Below are 6,706 nucleotides of genomic sequence, written 5' to 3'. Positions count from 1 at the left end.
GCCCTCTCTCTCATATCACAGGGTTACAGACACTTTACATACCACAAGGATAACAGAGTATCACAGTGACGCAGTAGCGACGTGAGGAGCGGAGTGCAGAGCGGCAGGGATAGGGCTGGGCGGTATAGGCGATTCCAATACCAATATCCAATATAAAATTATATTGGAAATGGGGCCAATATCAATATTTGTTATTGACATATTGAACTTCAATATATTGGTCCAATACCAAATATTGAAATATTGAGTTTTCGATATATTGGCCCAATAACGTTTCTAGGCTTAGAAGTATTAGAATAAAATAGCATGTAAAAAATGTAGCAGTTCTTGTTCTTGGAAAAAAACAGCAAATAATAGTAGAATTCGTCACCAAGAGGCAGGGCAGGTTGTCATGGTCATGAGCTTATCTTACATCAGTACAAGAATTGAAACCAATATTCAATATTGTATTGGTCCCAATATTGAATATTGAAACCAATATCCAATATTGAATATTGGGTATGTTGGTCAATAACAAATACTGATATTGCTACTTTCAAAATGACGATATTGAAATTTCAATACAAAAACATATTGATATTATTTCCAATATATTGAAATACCGCCCAGCCCTAGGCAGGGAGGCGAGGTGCACGGGTGCAGGTCACGGGGGTGACTGAGCTGCTGACCCGAGTGCGTCTGGCCCTTATATACTTTGGAGGGCCCACCCCCGCTATCAGGGGGGAGGGAGAGGGGAGGCTGGCCAGGTGCAGGAATGCAGCCGGTCAGCTCCCCTCGTCTGGCCAGGCGGCACGACGGGACAATTGACAAAGGGTGACAAAGGCGCGAAGTGGGTTTGCCATAGGGCGGAACATCTGCCTGCCCCGGTAGGTCCAAGGGGACCACCCATAATGATAAGTGAAACTAGTACGCGTAATACTGCATCATACACTCCGTTCCTTACGTCGAACAACTGGCGGGAAGCACGTCCTCGTGCGTAAATAATACTAAACAACATTTGTACAGATTTGAACAGTTTAAAAACTAAAATGCAGGCAGATGCTTGATCAGAGTAGTGGGACTTAGACTGTTAGTTACTACAAAATTTGAACGAAACAGGTTTACACAAAAGTGAATTGAGCAAATTGATCACAGATATTTACAGTGGCACTAAAGCGTTTTCAGAATGAAATGGGCTCTAATCGGAGGTTCGTCAGACAGTTTCTCAGTGAACAAAACAAATCTTTTCAGAAAAAGGCTCAAATAAAGTTGGCCTCGTAAAATAATAAAAAGGTACAAGTTACTGTAATAACTAATGGCTTAAAGCAAATTCACAAGTCAATAAAAGTGACGTATGAGCCATTCACCGGGTTCAAATTATGCAAAAACGAAAGGCATCGAGCCCAATCTAATTTTTACATTAAAAAAACTACCAGAAAAATGTTTACAACGTCTCCTAAAAGGAACGGTATTTACACGCTATTGTTAGTCACGGAGGGAAGACGATTGACCGCGGCAAATTAGATTTTGATAGTGAAAAATTTAAAGCAAAATGGACGAGGCAGTGGCTCCAAAGATTTAGAAAAGGGAGTGATTAAGGAAAAGAATTACTAATAGGAAGCACCGTACGACAGACACACACAAAAACACACACATAATGTTCAGACAGCGGAGACTTTCTCGGTCACACACACACAAAGTAGCACAATGACTTGATGACAGTTTTTTTTTTTTTCTTGATTCTTGATCTCTTGATTTGAATGGTAGCCCCCTTGTTGTTACTGGAGGGGCTACCTGGCGAGGGCAGGGGGGGGGGCGCCCCTGCAGGGCTTGGTCCTGTTGCTGCCAAAGGCTGTGCTGGCCCAACATTGCGGGGTGGCCCGGTCAAACAACTGGCGGGTGCGTGAAGTCACCCGCCTGTTGTCACCATTGTCCGAGTAGGGCCATCGGCATGCTGGGGCTTTGATCGCCCGCGGGTGTGCGTCACTTCTGCTCCGGCTTGGCTGATTTCTCGTGTCTGTCCGTACCGGTACAGGGTAAGACAGGGAAAGGGGGGAGCCAGCTGCACTCGACCTAAGAAAAATTAAGAAAAGCGAGGTTGCGTCAGTCTTCCGTCCGCCACGAAAATAACGTACATCAACAGAAAATTGATTTGTTGTTGTTTTCTTGTTGCTCATGCATACGGAATTGCTCAAAAATTCCAGCACTAACGGGTTCGATTTTAAGAGAAGCCCGCGGATTTACATAGCTCGTAAGAGAGAATAAGAGAGAGAGGGAGTGGGACAGGAACGCCTAGCCCAAACTTAACTTAGAAAAGCACTTAACTTTCGTACACTGGCTGCACGCCGGCTGCTCGTAGTGAGCGCGGGGTCTCCAACAGCGCCAGGTCGAACGCGGACGTTGTCCACGGACCGAGCCGGCTGGGAGGGCGGCGACGTCAGCGGTCAGGTGGCTTCGTCACTAGGGGCCGAAGGGCTGTTGGCGACGTGAGCCGCGTCGAAGATCAGGGACGTCCTCGGCGTTGTCAGGGCCGGGGTCGTCGAGGAGGAGGCCGTCACTGATGTCGACGGCGAGGCGCCCAGAAGAGGCGCCGTGGGTAATACCAGGCAAAACCGATAAATGGGCTTCGGTCTCGCGGTGAAGACTGACCCGCAGCGCGCACCGTGTGGAGATGGCGCCGGTCTCTGTAAGGGCTACCAGGGGCAGTCCAGCAGTCTCCCTTACTTCATTGTCGTGTTTGAATACCACAGAAGTGAGGAGTTAGTATGCAGCGTCCTGTCGTACGTCTTCAGGGGATTCGGGAAGGTAGGCGCAGCAGTGTTGCCTACTTGTAGGGGTAGTGTAGTCCGCAGAAACTTGGAGTCGGCACTGCACATAGCGACCTGCGACACCGGAAGAGGCTGGGCGTGCACTCCCATGCCAACTGATGATGGGCGCAGGTGCTGTCGCGGCCGACGAGGCGTCTGGTAGATTTTCTTGCTTTCTTGGAAGTATTCAATCTTGGACGACAATAGATGATAATACGATAGTACATTCATACAAAATCAAAGCGCTTGGTAGGATATCTTGGCCATTGAAAGGGATCACTCGCGCAGAGCCGAGTAATATGATTGCCGTAGTTCGCCATATTTTGTTCGTAAAACAGAATTGATTTATGAACAAAAGCGAATAAGATTCCTTTTTCTATAATGCGTGCTTGCAGGGCCACTTGGGGCTTCTTGGCGTGATTACATAAGCGTGAGCCATGTAATATAATTGCCTTTCTACGTCGAATCTAGATTCATAATGCATTACGACGAAAATCAAATCCTTTTTCAAATCAAACGAGCAGCAATAAATGATGTCTTCAAAATTGAATGACCGGGGGCATAGGAAACTCGATACAAAAGTCCACTTGCCAGGCGGATAAGTATAGAGTTTTGAGCACATCCGTTGTCATTATGAGAGCATAGCTGCTAATTACAATTGTGCAATAACTGAGACACGTCGGGAAGGTCCCGACGGTCGTCACAAAAGTAATGCCCAAAAATTGAATACAAGCCAAAGACTAACGATAGTGGTTGTCCGAAGGCAGATGGAGTCGTGAAGGAGTAAGAGGGGCTTGCAGTGGCGCCTCTGGAACACGTTGAGTAGTAGACACCAGGTGAAGAGAAGGGTGCTGCTGGGGGCGGTGAGTCGTGTCGACAATCGACTGGCGCGAGCAGCGGCTCCCGTTGCTCTTGAATATCTTGCAGTTGTGCGGACATCCCCGAGTAGAGCGTAGGGACGAGTTTGCAGTAGGATAGTTAAAAACGTACACCGCATGATAGATGTGCAGTGTTCTTCTAGTTGCCCAAGTTGAACCGCTTCGACTATAGTTGTCCCGCGACGTGAGACAGGGCCGGGCGCGGCGGGGAGGGGCGGCGCGGGGCACCGGCGGCTTGCATCATCTTGGGGTGGACGCTGCACCGGCGCGCAGCGGGGGGCTGCAGCGCGTGGCGTGGCGAGGCGTGGCGGGGTAGCCGGCGAGAGATTGACAAAAGCCTATTGAATGGCGTGGGTGGCGGCGGCCAGGGGGCCAACAGTAGCTGAATACTGACTGTCGGCGGTGGCGGCGGCGCGGCGCGCTGCGACAGCGAGCCACACGCAGGGCGCGAGTAGAGTACCCGCCCGGAGGCCATGCAGGTCTGAGGCGTCCCCGTGGAGGACGGCGATGACCAGGACACCGACGGCAGTAGACAGGACTGCTGCCGGCTGGGCATGGCGTTGCCGCGTTGGGCGCACGCTGGGCACGAGCATGGTGACCGCAGAGAGGCCCTGCCGGGCCGCGGCGTCCCGGTTCGGGACGGCGGCGACCAGGAGACCGACGGAAGCGGCTGGGGCTGCTGCCGACGGCGAGTCGTGGCGGCAGCGGAAGCCGAACCAAGGCGCCACCCTTGGCGATGCTCCGCGGCGCGGCGCGACGGCGTCCCGGACGACGACGACGAGCACACAACCATGCTTGGCGTGCCGCACCGTAAGATGCGGTACGCGAGTCGCGTTGTACACCAAGGTACGCGATGTCGTATTTGTTTAAGTCACTTGTCAGCATATTAACTGAGTCCATTTTCGTACGTTTCGTATTTACAAGTTCACGCTTCGTAGGTCGAGTCAACCTAATTTCGCACCTCGTCGTCCCACAATCTACACGACTGTGGAATGTGACAATGGTGGGAGGGGGCGCGGACCGGTCGCAGTCAAAGGGCGGCGCGAGGGGGGACGGGGTGTCGCGCAGAGGGGGAGGGGGGAGGGAGGGCGCGGCGGCGCGCAGACGCGCACCTGGGCCACACATCGCCTTTGTTGCAATGGTCTGAATGAGAGAGGGTGGCGGCCGCGAAACGCGCAGGGCCAGAGGATTGCCTCGATAAACACACATCTTGACCTGCCCAGAGAGGCAGTGCGCGGTGATCGACCTATGCGGCCGATACACCGCACAGCCGGTGGTGAAGGTGGAGGCCGGGGGCAGGGCAGGGCGAGCCGGGGACGGTTGGTCAAAAGAGACCCACTTCCGAACGCAGGGGGTAGGTAGGGGGACGGGGGAAGGGGGTTGAGGGGAGCGCGGGGGCTCCGCAAAACGCGACGACACGTCATAACGCCAAGAAGCTGCGACCGAACCCGGGTGCTGCTGAATCGGATGAAAGCCAAGAAGGAAATTCTTGGATTTGTTATTTACAACTTGCTTGAGGTAAATCGTGTTAACCGGTTTTTGGACAGAGTAATACAGAATTCCTATAGGAGTGTGAATGACTATGTTGAACGAGTAACAACGACTCAAGGCCAAAATTTCACGTGTCGTTGGCGGACACGTTGGGTTCAACATAGAGCGCCGATAAAATCGGACCATTCTGTAGGACGAAAAATAATCTGTCCAATTCCGGCAAACATAATCTACAACCATGCGTCTGATCGCAGTGCCATGTTGAGGGGCTGCAAAATGAGCGAACGCTACCGAAACGAACATAACATTATTGTTCAGAGGGAGATCGAAAGTGACGATGGAATGATAGCAATAATTGGTCCTACTCGAGAACGAGTTAGTACCAGTCCGCGAACGGACTATGCCGGTGCCGGCGGCACGACCTAGTTTTTTGACCGATACATGTCAGGGCTATCATTCTCAGCATAACTTTCGTCAGCACTCTCCTTTCCATATTCATACTCATGATAACTTTCTTCATTACTCCCTTCACTATTTTCATCACCATCGTCATCATACTCTTCATCACCATCTTCATCACCATCTACATCACCATCTTCCCAACCGTCACTGTCACCGGCATAATCGGATTCTTCAACATACTGACTCCCGCACGCACTAGCCCTGGATAAATAAGATGTTACAGTTTTTAACATCTTTGCCAGGGCCTGTCGCATTTCAACAGGGAGAGGTGGGGCCGTGGCCGCGGGATCCGCCCGGTGGGGCAGAGCCCGAGGGGGCGACGTCCTTTGTTGGGTCCGAGCCGTAATGTGACAGTGCAGACACATTGTAATTTGTGTCTGGGGTTGCCGCCAGGAGGGGGGCGGCCTCTGGCGGGCCGGTCAATAGGGAAGACATTTGATGCAGCAGCGCGAGCATCTCGCGCACCTCTGCGGAGGGCGCTGCAGGCTGCACCGCGGGGGAGGGGGAGGTGGGCGCATGGGGGCCGAATAACGACGCTTGGCTGGTGACCGCCGCGGCCTGGGTGGCATCAGCCACCGAGGCGCGGGCGCGAGCGCGCAATGCCGCCCTTCGGGTGGCATCCAACGTTTGCACGTCAGCCAGCAAGGGCACATGGTCCGTGTAATCAGTGGGGCGGAGAGAGGCACAGAGATGGAGAGGTAAACCTTTGAAAATGTGCGAAATTATTTCTGATTGAGCAGTGACCCGCGCATTGTGGCACAATTCTAAAACTGCTTGAAAATATTCAGAAACGGTTTCACCATCCAACATAATACGACCTTCCAATTCGTCCTTGAAACGTTGTACATCCAAACTAGAAGTGAAAGCAGCTTCTAGTTTAGTCTTAAGATGTTTGTACAAATTCTCCGCACACCGATCAACGGGCTCCGCCGTGGGATTATCAGCGAGGTACTGAAGTTCCCGATGGATTAGATGTAAAGCGGGGGGCGTGCACTGAAGCTCTAAATAGACCAACTTTTGTTCTGCCGTGAGGCCCGGCTGGGCTTGCATAGCGCGCTCAAATTGGCCGATAAACATCCTGACATCTTC

Source organism: Frankliniella occidentalis, unplaced genomic scaffold, assembly GCF_000697945.3.
Source record: "Frankliniella occidentalis isolate FOCC.00 unplaced genomic scaffold, Focc_3.1 Scaffold54, whole genome shotgun sequence".
In the NCBI taxonomy this organism is placed as follows: Eukaryota; Metazoa; Arthropoda; class Insecta; order Thysanoptera; family Thripidae; genus Frankliniella; species Frankliniella occidentalis.
Note: the sequence above shows the minus strand (reverse complement) of the source record.